Below are 15,996 nucleotides of genomic sequence, written 5' to 3' on the forward strand. Positions count from 1 at the left end.
AAACTCACGCACCTTAAGCACAAGACTCACGCACCTTAAGCACAAGACTCACACACCTTAAGTACAAAACTCACGTACGTACCTTAAGCACAAAACTCATGCACCTTAAGTTTCAACGACTACTCACATTAAGTACACACCCATGCACCTTAAATACAAAACTCACGCACTTTAAGCACAGCCTCACGCACCTTAAGTACAAAACTCACGCATATTACTCACCGCACAATCGCACGGAAAACATGCACCCCCACTGGAACTTTTATATATATATATATATATATATATATATATATATATATATATATATATATTACTTATTAGGGGTGTCAATGCGGGCCGGCCCGCCTCATTAGGCCCGCCCCACCGCGGGCTTTTTATTTGGCGGGCTTTTGCGGGCCGGCCTTCGAAGCCTGTGGGCTTGGAACTATACAGCCCAAGCTCGCCCCATATGGGCTTGCGGGTCTCGCGGGCCATCACTTAAATTTAAAAAAAAAAACATTAAATAGTATATAAATATGTTAAAACCGCTTGAAATATGACACCGAAAACTTCCATAAAATCCATAAATCTCGCCCAAATCTCCCGGATCGATACCGCGCGTTCAGCAGAACTGTAGAAGGGTGATCAAAGCTAGGGTTCAACAGCACACTCTATTTCTCTCTTGGCTTCAGATTTTCCCTCTACAATTCTCGCATGTGTAGAATACATATATAAATATGTACGTTTGCTGGACTTGGAGGCGATTTAGTAATTCATAAATATGTATGAATTGATGATTTAGTTTTAGTAATTGTTTGATAGAGTTGGAGGCGGATGGAGACGGGAGAACCGAAGAACTACGTACTCTAGGAATTATTGAATTAAGAATTGGCAAAGGATTATTGAATTATTGGATTTCTACCCTTCTGCGTACTCTTAGATAGTCAGATCTACACACTGCCTAAGAATTAAGATATTATATATATATTTTTTAAAAATATTATATATATAATTTATTTATTTATTTTTTTAAATATGGCCTGGCCCGTAGGCCGGCCTGCAACCGCGCGGGCTCTGGCCCTCCGCGGGCCATGCCCGTTAGGCCCGCATTTTCGCGAGCCTAATTTCTTGCGGCCCTAACCCGCCCCATCGTGGGTGGGTGCGGGCTAACCCGCGGCCTTCGGCCCACTTTGACACCCCTAATACTCATATTATACACACGTGAGGGACAAAGAAAGAAGAGAGAATGAATTCAAAATGTATTGAATTGATGTAAGAATGAGTGATTTTCAAACGCAAATGCCAATGCTATTTATACATGAGTTCTACATTTCAAAGGAGAGAAAATAACACATGGAAATGGAGAAAATGCTACTACGTGGAGGAGACATGCGGCAGGTAGTGGAATACTTTGAACATGAAGTTGTAACACCCCGTGTTACGATCCCTAAAACCAATTAATCATTTAACCAATTACCCAAAAGAAAGAATTAAATCACAATAATTAATTAGGAAAGGCACACCATAGTCCATGGGCCCTTATCCCTAAACCCAATCCTTAGTCCCAAAAGGAATAGAATTAGCAAGCCTATAATATTAGTTCCTAATTAGGACTCCTAAATATATAAATAGGGGACTTAAGAGGCACCTAGAACCCCCACCACAATAATCCCTCACCACACAAGAATTCCCCTAAAGAGAAATCAAGAAAGAAGAAAGCTTCAAGAAAGACCCTTCATAGCCAAGGAATTAATTAAGGCTAAAAGGTAACCCATGTCTCAACAAAACCTATTTTCATAGCTATGATTCTCCTCTGAGGATTTCCCCATATTATTGTGGATTGATTATTTGTGATAGTATTATTGATGATTGGTGGGATGATTCCATGGGTGATTTTGATGAGGAGAGGTTCTTGATAATTATGGTGTTCTTGATGATTATATGACGTTCTTGATAATTATATGCTGTTCTTGATGTTCTTAATGATTATATGAGGTCCTTGATAGTTACATGATATTCCTACCGAATCTTGATTTTGGAAGGTGAATTGTGTTCTTGTTGATTTAAAAATGATTAGAACCCTAGGTTATATCATGGAATTCGTATGGTATTATTCTTGGTATATTGGGTGGGAATTCGCATGATTGGGTGTTGATTATGTTTAGAAAAGTATGAGAGGTTATGTGCCGTATGTTTCTTGATTTTGATCCATTAGTTGTCTACGTGTGCTATCAATTGCGTTTGAAAGTGTCTAAGCATGGTTTCGGGTTCCACAAAGGTTCCTGTGGCGTTTTTGGTGAAAAAAAGTCAGTGGGGGGTAGGTGGGGGTAGGGGACCCGCCACCTACCCGCGGCCTAGTCGGGCAACGCCGGCAGCGGGCAGCTGCCCGCGGGCACCCGCTGCCCGGAATAGTAAAACGCCGGCGGGCAGCCGGCGGGTGATCCCTCACCCACCGACTACCCGCTGGTTTGTACCCCACTTCGGGATCCCGGCTTCCCCGTTTGATGTTCCCCCGACCCCCGTGGTGTCCCAACGGACTCCGTCTATCGTGCCTATGTCTAGTTTGATTTTTGGGTACCGTTCGTAGGTCGTATGAGTCTTATATATTGCATGCTAGAGAATTGGTATCCCGTTGACCTAGGTGAAAGAAGTATGAACCCCTTAGGAATATTCTTAGTATGTGAATGATCACGCATAGGTTTTGTTATACGTTTTCTCCCCCTTCCAAATGTGTTAATGTGGGTTGCATGTGCTTGCTATGTGTTATGTGTGCATGTTACCCCGATTTGGTTGAGATCAATCGGGCTATACGGGCAGTCGGGTGGGCTGAGAACCATATCGGCTGTTAACCAGGCTGGTAGAGACCGGTCAGGTATTTAAATATTATATAGGACTGAGGTCCACTATACGGGCAGTTGAATGGGTTGAGAACCATCCCAACTGTTAACCAGGCTGGTAGAGACCAGTCAGGTATATAAATATTATATAGGACAAAGGTCCACTATACGGGCAGTTGAATGGGTTGAGAATCATCCCAACTGTTAACCAGGCTGGTAAAGACCGGTCAGGTATATAAATATTATATAGAACTGCGGTTCATCGGTCGGTTGCGATCGACCCCTCCGTATTGTGAGGCGGGGCAGGGTGCTGCGGGGCCGTGTCAGAGCTATATGCGCTGACCCTCATGTATGGGCATGCGATTGGTCCTGTGGCGCCAACAAAGTGTGCTATATGATGAGATAAGAAGGATTGATGTTGTGACTGATATGGAAACGTGACCGTAGGATTCTTGCTAGTAAACTATACATGTTTAATTGTGATTATTGGTTGTGTTTATCTATAACTGTGCCGTATGACTGTAGATTGTGTGTACCCCTATTTGTCGAGTCGGTTCCCTGATTTGAAAGTTAGAGTCTCCTAGGATATATCTTCATGCTTCGAAATGACTTTTCGTATATCTATGTATGTATGTATATATATATATATATATATATATATATATATATATATATATATATATATATATATATATATATATATATATATATATATATATATATATATATATATATATATATATATATATATATATATATATATATATATATATATATATATATATATATATATATATATATTGTATTTCAACGCGTTGGAGTGGGTTACCAGCATCTCTCGCTGAACAGATATATTTGGCTTTCAGGCACAGAAGAATAAGTCACTGGAGCGCGCTAGATCTTGGAGCGTAGAAGTAGATAGTTTCCCTTTCGGCCTGCGTGCCATGTTATGCATTTACTTTATTAAGGATATTAGTTAGTTGGCCTGTGCACCTGAGTTCTCCAGCTCAGGTGTGGCATAGCACCCTGTACTCTTTATGTTACGTTTTCGGGAACTAATGAGATTTCACCTTTATTTTATAAGTTTTAAATGCCCTGAAAATCTGGGGTGTTACAGAAGTGGCGAGACTCGAAGAGACAACTTGGAGAAAGAAAATGTCTTCATGGATGAATTTTAGCCACAAATTATTATGAATGTCTTAACAACTACAATGCTACAAAGGATGAAGAAGTACTATCATAGTATAATACCTATAGTAATGTCCACATATATTTATTCACAACACTCCCCCTGGGACATTACTATACCTCGTTAAAAACCTTACTAGAAAAATCCAGTGGGAAAAAACCTGGTTAAGGAAAAGAGTAAATGATATGTATGCATTTATGTGTTGCACTAGCTGGCTCGTTAAAAAATCTTTAATTAAGAAAAAAACATCAAAACTCAATCAAAAGAAAAAGATTACAATTGTTGGTCTTCAAGATCCAATCTCCAAGATTGATTCAAGTTCATGTCACTCCCCCTGAAGATAACAATCTTCAAATCCTACACATAAAAACATCTTTCCAAAAATAAGTGTAGAAAAAGATTTTGTGAACAAACCTTTTGGATTGTCACTAGAGTGAATATCTTGTACGATAATGCTGTCACTCTTCTGAAGCTCACGTATGTTGAATTTTGAGATTATATATGCTTTATCAAATTCATAAACAGACGCATTTATCATTTGTGCAACACAAACTTTATTGTCCTCATTTAAAACATTGGGGATGATTCATTGCATAACCAGTTTGAGACTTGGCATCATGGGAATCAAACAGAATAGCTAGTGCCCAAGTAGCTCATCAAAAATCATATCTTGGTTTCTCACATAAATGTCAAATCTTTGTATCTCGAAGATACCACAGGATATGTTAAGCCTGATATGGTTATCGAAGCCCTACAAAATTAATACTGGCTCACTCCACTAATTTCTAGTAGTGGCAAGACCAGGTCAAATCCCAAGAGAACTAATGAGTTTTGTTTCTTAAATTAAAATGATTCAAAGTGGGAAAAATAGTTTGGAAAGAATAAATAAAATAAACAATAGTTGTAAACAAGTTCAAGATGTTGAATTCTGATTCAATGAAAAAGGAATGTTAAAGATGTGACTTAGATCATTGGCCCTAAAAAATAATGTTTAGATTTAAGTACTTAGCCAAAAACTAATTAGGATAGCCATAACTAGCCTTTGATCTCCCTGATTTTATTGATCCAAATAAAATAAAGTGTAGATGGTGCAGAATTGAGGCACATATCCAAAGCAAAATAGAAACATACTGCAAATCAAATAGTAAGTGGAATTTTGATAAAGCTTGAATTCAAAACATCAGGTATGCTTCCATTGTACCTTTATCTTCATCATTGTCCTTTCTCTTTCCACATATGCTTTTTGACCCCTTCAACCTTTTCATTCTGCCTGCACTTGTTAACTATTCACTTTGAAAAGTTTTTCCCACAAAATGAATATACATCAGACATCAGACATTAATATATTACTGTTGTAGGTATATGCGCATGGATAGTAAGCAAATTTTTTGATTTGTGACAAACAGAAACATTATTATATAACACAAATAATACTGAAAACTTACATTGTTACAGAAAATTACTAAATTTCTTTACTTACCTTTGCATTCTGAAATACACATCCCCTGATCTTGATTGGGCTTTTTGTTTTTGTTTCAGAAACCTCATATGTATCCACTAATCGCACCATCATGACCTTACGGGTGGATTTGAGAAGCAAGAACAAATTGGCTAGACATGAAGCTTGAGGTGTTGTGTTTTACAAATTAAGAACATCAACCAAATTGTATTACCTTGTTTTTGTTTGGCTTGTAACCCGTGTATATATAAGCAAAGGCCTATACATATAACGTGTATATATAAGAAAAAGGTCTGTACATATTACAATCTAAATCGTACGGGAATCAGTAAATTAAAATCCACACGTTACCTTGGCAGGGAAAAGTCAACAAATCAGCAAAAAATAGGAAACAAAAGAGAGTCCAAAACTTAGCCCCCAAGAATCAATGAAACGCTGACGTTTTCTTTAGGCGGAAACTTTTTTCCCATTTTTATTTACCAAATATGTTTGGCTTTATTATAATAGTCGAATAGACGATATGTGTCATTTATATTGCAGATAGGAAACATAAATGTTGGGGCACAAGTGTCAAATAGGCCCATCTACTACTTGGAAGTGCTCAATTCTCCCCATCAACTAACACATAATCTAATTGGACACACTTACCTCTAAAAATTTGTCGATTAGATTTTTTTGCAGGTTACCTCTGCTGGAGTCTGACTTGGCCCGATCACTGATTATGTGGCAATGATGGCATGGCAATGAAATAACAAAATTTGATGACATGACAATTAAATAACAAAATTAACCCATTAATTTGAAACCCTAAATCCGCCCTTCAACGCTTGAGAATTCGACAAGTGAAAAAGCAGAAAGCCTTTATACGAAACCGCCAGTGAGAGCCTACAACGAGATAGAAACCGAAGACAGTGCAGAAGGCGTGCAGAATAGACGCAGTTCATTCACTGTTCTAGACGCAGACGCAGCGCATACGAAACTGAAGACAGCGCCGATTCTGAAGACTTCGACAGTGCATCCGAGGAAGAAAAGTTGCGCTGCACCACCATCCTTCCGCGTCGATTAGCTTGTGCAAGTAGGTAAGTTGTGCATTATTCTAAAGAATTCTAGTTCAAATAACTAGTCCAATGATTTCTGTTCTGTAAAGTGGTGGTTGTGGTCCTGCATATTGTTCTGTCCAATGAAGTTGTGGTCCTTCTTTTGTTGAGAATAAATATGCTTATTGTACTGTCTGAAGCTTAAAAAGTGTGTTTGCTGTCCTGCTTTTGTGTATAATATGTCGGGTAAAGCTATTGTGAGGGTCCTACAAAACACAAGTCATAAAGTATATTATTTGATTGTTGTGATTTATAAATTGTGCATTTAATAATTGTGATAAAATATGTGAAAAAGATGTGTTGATAGATTACTTTTGTTTGTTTGCTTATTGTATTTACTTATTCTATTTCAGGATGTCTAATTCTATAGAATTACTTATTCACCATGGTGGTAACTTTACAAAAAATCCTAGGCTTATGTATGTAGGAGGAGAAGTAGAATATGTAGTAATTGACCCAGACTTGGTATGTTATCCACATCTGATGAAGTATATTAAAGAGCAAAGATATGATAAAATTGTATCGCTAACTTACAAATTACCTAAAGAATCCTTTAAGGAATTGAAGCTTTTAAATGATGATGCCAGCAGTATGCACTTAGTTCAGATTACATTGAAAGGTAGGAAGTGTGAGATATATGTTGAACATGGGCTAGATTATCCAGAATTGGTTTCTATTATGCCTTTACCTGGTCCTGAAATTGCAGAAAAAGAAAATAGGCCTGAATATGGGTGTTTGAGTGACATAGAATTGGACTTTGAGGGGTTTGACTTTGGGAATGAGGCTGAATTAGGAACTGATGGTGGGCAGTTGGTTCAGATGTTGAAATTGATTGTGGGGGAGAAAGTGAGGGTGGGTTTGATTGTGGGGAAGAAAGTGAGGGTGGGCCTGATGAAGAGGGTATGGGTAGGCAACTTGAAACCACTCATGTAGATGTCAATGAAGGGAATGAGAGTGTTTACTATGATTCTGATGATCCACCCACCATTCAAGAAGAAAATGAGAATGATGTTGGTGAAGAGGTCCAATCCACTATTAATAAATGCAAATACCCAACATATAAATGATATAATCCTAAGTCTGATCCACCTACCATTGAGTTGGGTGTGCTGTTTGATGATAATGTGCAATTTAAAAATGCAATGATAAGTTATGCAATACACAATAAAAGAGATATTTATTGAAAAAAAATGAACCTAAATATGTAAGGACAGTGTACTGGGGAGGGGTGTCCTTTCTACTGTAGTGCTGGGTGGGAAGACAGATACAAATGTTTTCAAGTCAAGTCAATAAATCAGGACCATAGATGCAATTCAAAATACAAGCTAAGGGTTGTGAGTCAAAAGTGGTTAGTTGATAAATTAGAGGACAAAGTCAGGAAGGATCCTTGCATTGGATTTACTCAGCTGAAGAATGACGTAAAGGCAGATTTGAAGCTAAATATTACAATCAGCATGGCTAGAAGGACTATAACAGGAATTCTAAAAAACTAGATGCAGGCTATGAAGGGCAGTTTAAAAGAGTAAGAGATTATACTCAAGAATGTCTCAACTCAAATCCAGGTAGCACTGTCAAGATTGAAACATGTAAGGTTGTTCCTGATGCTCCCTGTGTATTTCAGAGAATTTATGTTTGTTTTGGTGCTTGTAAATGAGGGTTTTTAGAAGGTTGTAGGAAGGTGATTGGGTTAGATGGGTGCTTCTTGAAAGATATGTTGAAGGGAGAGATATTAACTGCTGTTGGTAGAGATGGAAACAACCAGATGTATCCTATAGCTTGGGCTATTGTTGAGATAGAGAATAACTCATCGTGGAAATGGTTTCTAGAGTTATTGAAGGCAGATCTTGGGATGTGGGACAGCAGCCATTGGACATTAATGAGTGATCAACAAAAGGTAATAGTTTATACTTTATATTCTGTTTTAATCCATCATTTTATGCTTCATATTCTGAAAATTCTGCTTTATTCCATCACTTCATACCTCTGTTTTATTAAGTTTTAATCAATAAGTTCATTGGTTTATATTGTGTTTGTTTCATGTAGGGACTGAGTAATATAATTGCAGAATTATTTCCAGGAATTGAACATTGGAATTGTGCAAGGCATGTTCATGCTAATTGGTGTAACAGTCATAGAGACAAGGTCTTGAAAAAGCATTTCTGGCAGTGTGCTAAGGCAACCACATAAGCACAACTTGAAGAAGAACTGAAGGCATTAGAGAAAATTGATGTGAATGCAAGAAAAGACTTAGGCAAATACCCAATGAAGTTGTGGTGTAAGGAATTTTTTAGGATAGAGGTGAAGTGTGACATAGTGGACAATAATCTTTCAGAAGCCTTCAACAACACACTCTTAAAGGCTAGGTCAAAACCAATAGTTTCCATGTTAGAGGACATCAGAGTTGGAGTGATGAAGAGGATTGCTGCCAAGAAGAGTTCTGTTGAAAAGTGGGGTGGGCAATTTGGATCATTTATCATGAAGAAATTAAATGAGAATATTGTTGAGAGTGTAGGTTGGGAGGTGGACTTCAATGGTGATGATGGGCATGAGATAAAGAAGGGAAGACATCAGTTTAAGGTGAGCATAGAAAGGAGTTGTTCTTGCAGGGCTTGGGATCTGGCTGGTATCCCATGTGCACATGCAATCTGTGCTATCTTTGACAAAGAAAGACAACCAGAAGACTTTGTTCATGCTTGGTATTCCAATGATGTGTATATCAAAACTTATACACATGTCATTCAACCCTTAAATGGTGAGCTTTTTTTGGCCAAAAACTCAAAGTGAGAAGATACATGCACCTGCTCCCAAAAAGATGACTGGGAGGCCAAAGAAAAGAAGAAAGCTAGAAGAATCAGAACCAAAGCCTTCACAGTCCACTACACATTTGTCTAGAAAGGGAAGAGTCATGACTTGTGCATTGTGTAAGCAAAAGGGACACAACAAACGTTACTGTCCAATTTAACCTAGCCAGACTGCAAGTTCTACTGCTACTACTAGAAGAGGAGGGACTACTAGAGGTGGTGGAAGAGGAAGCACTACTAGATCTCAAGTTGGGCTTGGTGTATATACAAACCCACACACTGGAGAAGTAACATTCAATATAAGTACATAATGCTCTTTAGCTTTGCAATGTTGCCTTAGTTTTGAAATAATTAACAATTTCTGTTATTTTTGTGTAGCGTGGAACACCAACTAAAAGAGTCATATATAAACCTAGAAGGGGGAGAAACAACACATCTACAAAAAGATCAAGTACCATTGCTGGAAGTTCAAGTGGAGCAAATTCACAGTGTTGACCTTCTTCAATTGTAGTCCTTTAAGTTTGATTAGTTACTAGATGGTGACTTTTGGCAGTTTATGTATGTAATACTGTTTGTGTGTTTTGGCAATGTAACAATGTGCAGAACAAATGCTTCTAGTCATTTTTAGTCTAAATTTCTTGCTATTTTTTATGTTGAATGTATTGGTAGCAAAATGGCATTGACAAATATAGTGAATATTTCTAGAATTCTATGAGCATAAATGAATGGAGATACTTTTCACAGCTTTTAACTCAAGAATTGAGATTGAAAAGGATTATCTATTCCATATCTATCTCTCCAGTGTCTACCCATAATATGTACTGCTAGATCACTCAATATTCATCCATTCTAGATGGCATATGTACTGCCAAATATAGTAGTCCAATATAGATGGCATATGTATTGCCCAGGATTTTGCCAATTTCACTAATAGTCATTGCACTCAAAAGCAAACTGCTAATGGTCATTGCATTCAAAAGCAAACTGCACATATGTTACAACATTCAATCAAAACAATCAAAATGAATAAACAAAAAAATTAATGGTAGATTTCATTAACATAAAGTGAGTTGATTCACAAGAGATGAAGAATACAGTTATCAAATTTCATTACAAACTGTTAAATTGGCATGGCAAAACCACTAACCAATTGCATTACAAAACAAGGTCTTGCATTACAAAAAAATTCTAAATACTACAAAGTCTTATTACTACAACATAATCTTAAGGGAAAAAAAAACACAATTACAACCAAAATCAAGACACACTTCATGCTTTGAGAGCAACTGCTTTTTCTTCTCCTTCAGTTCTTTCTCACAATGATTTATTTTAATTTGTAACTGCTTCAATTCTGTTTCAGCAGTTCCAACAGCAACTTTGGCATCCCTTAGTTGATCTTTAAGACATTTCTCCTCATTGTTTACCTCATACTCCTTCTCGTACTCTTCAAGACTCTTAGAAAGATCCTGAACACTTTTCTTGAGATCAGATGCTCCTGCCTCAGCATTTCGAACATCAGCAGCCTTCTCTTCTGCTAATTGTTTCAACTCTTCAAGATTTGTCTTAATCTGGAAAGTGGAAACATCCAAAAAAAAATGAATGATCTAATATCCAAGTGCAAAAAATGATAAAAAGACATTTTAAACATGTTCAAAAGAACAAATAATTTCTATGGGCTTTCACCCTTCATACCTTTTTAGCATTATCTTTCTTAGTAGCAAGAATATCCTCTTTATTTTACATCACAGAGGTTTCTTTCAGCAAATTACGCGAAAGAGCATCAACTTTTTCAGACAAACGTTTCAATTCCCCACCCATACTTGCTTCTTTTTCGGCCTGCAAGTTATGATGATTTCTTTTCCAAAAGTTTTACTTCTTTACGCATCTTATCTGCATTACTATCAATTTCATTGGACTGAAGAACGAAGAAATGAAGAACCCAAGAACGGCGAACAAAGAAACGATGAACGAAGAACGAGGAACGGAGAACGGAAATGAAGAAAGGAAATTATTTCGTTCGACTAGGGTTCTCTGGAGATTAAGAAATAAACGTTGGTCCCAAAGGGGGTGTGGTAAAAGTCTAGAGGGGGGGGGGGTGAATAGACTTTTAAACCGTTTTCGCAAATACAACAATTATTGAGGCGATAGAGAAACCAAAACTCTTAACTAGATTGTTAGAGTCTTGTACGCTGCGGAATAAATAAATAAGCGTTGTGTGATTGTGTCAAGTATATTCACGTGAAGCAAGTAAGTAAATAAAGCAGTAAATGACACAAGGCAATTTATAGTGGTTCGGAGGTGATGTAATCCTCCTAGTCCACTTGCTCTTATCGTCCAAGAGCAATTCACTATATCCACCACTTCTTGGTTCCTAGATACAATGAATTTCCGTGATCTAGTGCTTTGATCACTAAGCCCACACTAATCACGCCCAGTGCCGCCAACACTGCTACTTCAGATTTCACAACTCTGTCCTACTTTCACAGGATTTCACAGCTCCGTGCTACTCCCCCCCCCCCCCCCCACCCCGTCTTCCACGATCCGGTCAACGTATCCCTTTGATCTAGTGCTTTGATCACCAAGCCTGCACTAATCACGCCCAGTGCCTCCGACACTGCTGCTTCGGATCTCACAACTCCGTGTGACAATCCAGGATTTCACAACTCCGTATTACTTTCCTCCCTTCCTACACTCCCGTAGGAATATCACTTGTTTGTAGAAAAACAAGTTTCTCTTGCTTCCAACTTAGAGACTTCTTGATGGATTCTTCAGTGTACAGCAAGTCTCTCAATGATGAAGATTTTAAGCACTCTTGAATATTTTCTCTATGAGCTCTGAGTGTTTATCTCACTTGAATATTTTCTCACTTTTGAGTATAGCACTTGTTCGTATGAATCTGTTCGTTGCTTGTGTTGGAAGTGCTTTGATCTGCTTCAATCTTCATCCTTTTATAGCTGGCTTTGAGAATTTGTCCGATGGAAAAAGACAATCTCAAATTTGAATTGTAGATCTCAAATTTGAATTCTTATAGCCTTTGCAGAGGATCTGTAGCTTTTTCAGAAGATCTTATCTCAAAAATAATGTCTCTGACATTTGAGATATTTTAGTCGTTGCTAGCTGGTAGTCCATGTGAAGAGACTCTTAAAATAATTCTGATGTAGATCATGTCTTCTGGGACTTTCATCTTCTGAGTATTTTAATCTCACAGAGTGGGCTACTGATGAAGTTGTTCTTTCTCGTGTTCAGCCAATGAGATCTCTTTGATCTAGGTCTCATACTGGTGGTGAGATTTCAATCCTTGATTGAAACTTCATCTCTAACTTCAGCTCTTACTATATATAGCCTTTGAAACTTCATCTCTAACTTCAACTCTTACTATATATAGCCTTTGAAACTTCATCTCATTTGACTTTGACTTATGAACTTCACATTGTACTTCATCTCATACTGCATCTCTAACTTCATCTTGCTTGACTTTTGACTTGTGAAGGCTTTGACTTGCAAACTTCATCTTGCCTCTGGCTTTGACTCATCTCATACTGCATCATCTCTGGCTTTGACTTGCAAACTTCATCTCATACTGCATCTCTAACCGCATCTCATGCTTCGGCATCTCTAACCGCATCTCTGGCTGGCTTTGACTTGCAAACTTCGTCTTGCTTGACTTTTGACTTGTGAAGGCTTTGACTTGCAAAACTTCATCTTGCCTCTGGCTTTGACTAATCACATACTGCATCATCTCTGGCTTTGACTCATCTCATCTCATACTGCATCATCTCTGGCTTTGACTCATCTCATGGTGACTCCTTTGACTCATCTCATACTGCATCATCTCTGGCTTTGACTCATCTCACACTGCATCATCTCTGGCTTTGACTCATCTTATACTGCAACATCTCTGGCTTTGACTCATCTCATCTCATACTGCATCATCTCTGGCTTTGACTCATCTCATACTGCATCATCTCTGGCTTTGACTCATCTCATCTCATACTGCATCATCTCTGGCTTTGACTCATCTCATGGTGACTCCTTTGACTCATCTCATACTGCATCATCTCTCTGGCTTTGACTCATCTCATGGTGACTCTCCTTTGACTCATCTCATACTGCATCATCTCTGGCTGGCTCTCATCGCATACTGCATTTGCTTTGACTCATTTCATACTGCTGCTCTGGCTTTGACTTGCAAACTTCATCTCACATCTCATCTCTGGCACTTTGACTTGCAAACTTCAGCTCACATCTCATCTCTGGCACTTTGACTTGCAAACTTCATCTCACATCTCATCTCTGGCACTTTGACTTGCAAACTTCATCTCACATCTCATCTCTGGCACTTTGACTTCATCTCTGGCACTTTGACTTGCAAACTTCATCTCACATCTCATCTCTGGCACTTGACTTGCAAACTTCATCTCACATCTCATCTCTGGCACTTTGACTTGCAAACTTCATCTCACATCTCATCTCTGGCACTTTGACTTGAAAACTTCATCTCACATCTCATCTCTGGCACTTGACTTGCAAACTTCATCTCATCTCATCTCTGGCACTTTGACTTGCAAACTTCATCTCACATCTCATCTCTGGCAAACTTCATCTCACATCTCATCTCTGGCACAGAGCATCTCATACTGCTGGCTTCTTTAATTTTGCCTTATAAAATTATAGAGAATGAGTTTCAAACCTGAGACCTTGGGGTTTATTCATCAAGTTTTCATCCATCTCACCTGTACGGATTATTAGTTATTGTAGCATTCTCCTTGATGTACTTCTTTCTTTCCATAGATGCTTGATCTCCAAGATAACTTCATGCAATCTCGTTTGCTTCTCGTTTCTTCGTATGAGATTATCAGTATGACTTCTTCTTTGAGTTGGGGTGTATGGGCTTATTTAAGTATACATATCATATGCATACATCTCCTTCTTCTTCTCCTTCTTCTTCTTCTTCTTCTTCTTCTTCTTCTTCTTCTTTTTCTTCTTCTTCTTCTTCTTCTTCTTCGTATTTTTTCCTTTTTCTATATTTGTTAATTTTCCTTTCATGGTCTGTGACACACTTAGACTTAACAAATAAAATTAGAGATTCTAACATACAATTTGACATATCAAAATCTATTACAATATATTCCTAACAATAAATGCAAAAAAATTCAAGAAAAGTTTTCAAAGCTCATAAATAAGTATTTATTTCGTAAAATTACAATGAAGAAAAACATGTATGTTTCCATATTACCTTTATTTTCATCCTGCAATTTTCTTTTTCCACATGATACTTGAGCCTTTCAATTTTTCCATTTTTGTTGAAATTGTTTGGTGTACATTTGCAAGAATTTGTTAGGGAATGAATATCAAGCATGTATTTGGTTCATTAAATGCCATGTATATATAGATAGGAAGTTGTAGAGATGAAGAGAAGTCACTATCAAAAAATAGTCCACATTAGTTAAACCTTACCATCAACAATTAATGCTTGTTAGAAGCCATAAGTGTATACCAAAAGTATTTGTACATGTATGTATTTGATACTGTGCAAATTGTATTTTACTCTTAAGCTTTGATGTGTTTTTCCTTTTTTTTAAAAATCTTTTTTTTTTTTTTACATTATGACACAACATTCATCTATTCATCTATTTGAGCAAACACTAATATTTTAAAATAGAGGCAAGTGATGATACATGAGTCTGATGCCATTGTTTTATGTAGACGCCAATTAAATTCCTTTATAACACTACTTAATATTTTTTTAGAATTTTATTTTTCCTTTACAGTAAAACTATTTTATCAAAAAATTTTAAGAAAAATTATTTCAAATTGCACTTCTAAGATATATATGTATCTAAATTAATTTTCTGATAGTTACTGTACTTTAGAATGACATTATTTTACTCTAAATGTATACTTAATAATTTTAAGCATTTAATGTAACTGAAAATTTCATTTTCTTAAATCAACACTAAGACTCATTTACCGTCATTCAATTTTTAAATATTTCCTAAGATTTAAATTCAGAATTTGAAATTAAACATTTTCTGTTTCTAGCAAAATCTTTAAAACATTTTTTTGCTACCAATTGTATGTATATATAATTTGGGAATGAATATAAAGCATGTATTTGGTGACTTAAATGCTATGCATATATACATAGGAAGTTGTACAGATGAAGAAAAGTCATTATCAACAAATAATCCACATTAGTCAAACTTTACCATCAACAATTAATGCTTGATAGAAGCCATAGGTGTATACCAAAAGTATTTGTACATGTATTTATTGGGTACTGTGTAACTTGTATTTTACTCTTAAACTTTGATGTGATTTTCTTTCTTCTTATTTTTTTTTCATTATGACACAGTATTCATCTATTTGAGCAAATACTAATACTTTAAAATAGAGGCAAGTGATGATATAATATTCCTACAAGCTTTTATTTTATTTTATTTTATTTACTTTATGGAACTGGTTTTTTAAAATATTACATGTTTGTTTTTTGTTTTCCCTTTCCAAAACTGTCTACTTGTAAACTTTTATGTATACCTCCAATATGTATGTGAATGTTTTTCTCTGTGTAGGTTAACTGCAAATATTAGCTTATAATCATAAGTAGATAATTTCATATTAGAAGGCTAAG

The 15,996-nt window shown here is 36.8% G+C and overlaps 1 long non-coding RNA gene across 1 annotated transcript; it reads left to right on the plus strand.

Moving 5' to 3' along the window:
- Positions 1-5,119: 5,119 nt before the first annotated feature.
- LOC109185592 lies at positions 5,120-9,467 on the plus strand. The gene is made up of 3 exons (XR_002054987.1): positions 5,120-5,307; positions 9,124-9,134; positions 9,457-9,467. It is a non-coding gene; the product is annotated as an uncharacterized LOC109185592 (long non-coding RNA).
- The last annotated feature ends 6,529 nt before the right edge of the window (positions 9,468-15,996 follow it).

This window comes from Ipomoea nil, unplaced genomic scaffold, assembly GCF_001879475.1.
Source record: "Ipomoea nil cultivar Tokyo-kokei standard unplaced genomic scaffold, Asagao_1.1 scaffold1334, whole genome shotgun sequence".
In the NCBI taxonomy this organism is placed as follows: Eukaryota; Viridiplantae; Streptophyta; class Magnoliopsida; order Solanales; family Convolvulaceae; genus Ipomoea; species Ipomoea nil.